This window comes from Lampetra fluviatilis, chromosome 6 (genome assembly GCF_964198595.1).
Source record: "Lampetra fluviatilis chromosome 6, kcLamFluv1.1, whole genome shotgun sequence".
Lineage (NCBI taxonomy): Eukaryota > Metazoa > Chordata > Hyperoartia > Petromyzontiformes > Petromyzontidae > Lampetra > Lampetra fluviatilis.
Genome location: NC_136280.1, coordinates 736,505 through 737,955, shown reverse-complemented (window position 1 = coordinate 737,955; position 1,451 = coordinate 736,505).

The window sequence follows — 1,451 nt, the reverse complement described above, 5'->3', positions numbered from 1 at the left end:
GCATCTCCACGTGCGTGCTATCCACGTGCGTACCACTCACGTTCGTATTCTCCACGTGCGTGCTGTCCACGTGCGTACCACTCGCGCAACGTAATCCGTGTTCACACCACTCTTGCTCATTTGTAATGATAAAGGCGCAGCACTGCAATTGCTGGGAGTGCCGAGTGTCGCCTGCAGGTAGTGACGGGTGGAGAGAGTCTCTCTCTCGCGCTCGCTCGCTCGCTCTCTCTGCCATGCGGGGCGACTACTCCACACTGGGCAGAAGTGTTGGAGGGCGAATGTGCGATGTCATTATTATTGGTGTATTATGATTGCTGTTGTAATTGAATGATTGTTGTCATCGTTGTTCGTTACATCACTCCCCGCTCCCGGCCACTGCCCACCCAGCTGTGGGCAGTCGATGGGCAGACGTCGCGCGCGGTGCGGTAAAGTGACAAGCGCGGCACAGTAACCCAAAGCACCCCCTGGAGTAGGGCTCTCTAGAATAATAATACTATAATAATACTATAGTAATACTATAGTCATATGGTCTTGATCTCCCTCTGCAGTGGAGGCCCCTTTCACTAGCAGGAGCGTGGGGATGCACTTGCAGGGCTGCGCCTTTACTGTTGTTGCTATCATCATCACCATCATCATCATCACCATCATCATCATCACCATCATCATCATCACCATCATCATCACCATCATCATCACCATCATCACCATCATCATCACCATCATCATCATCACCATCATCACCATCATCATCATCACCATCATCATCACCATCATCACCATCATCATCACCATCATCACCATCATCATCATCATCACCATCATCATCACTATCATCATCACCATCATCACCATCATCATCACCATCATCACCATCATCATCATCATCACCATCATCATCACCATCATCGCCATCATCATCACCATCATCACCATCATCATCACCATCATCACCATCATCACCATCATCATCACCATCATCACCATCATCATCATCACCATCATCATCACCATCATCCCTTCCCCTTTGATTGTGATTCCTCCTCGTCCTGCTCGTTACGAGCTCGCACCCACGGACGCGTTTCACTCCTTCCAGTAAAGGTCTCTTGCAGACGCTGGGCATTGCATTGCAATGGACGGTGTATTGTGTTATATTGTATTGTACAGGACAGTGTGTTGTGTTGTATTGTACCGTATAATTGTATAGGGGAGGAGGAGCGGTGGCGCAGCGGTAAGCGCGCCTACTTGATTTGCTCGATTCCTTCACGACCGCGGCTAACATCGGGTGGCGAGCGACACCTGAGCCCCTTCTCCTCGACTTGCCCACCAATTCGCAGCGACCATCGTGGTGAAGTATGGCCAAATAAACGTCATCATTATGAGGGGGCGGCTTCATATAGCGGTTTATTGACGAAGAGTCAGTTTAATTATGATAATTGAATTACAGCCCATTC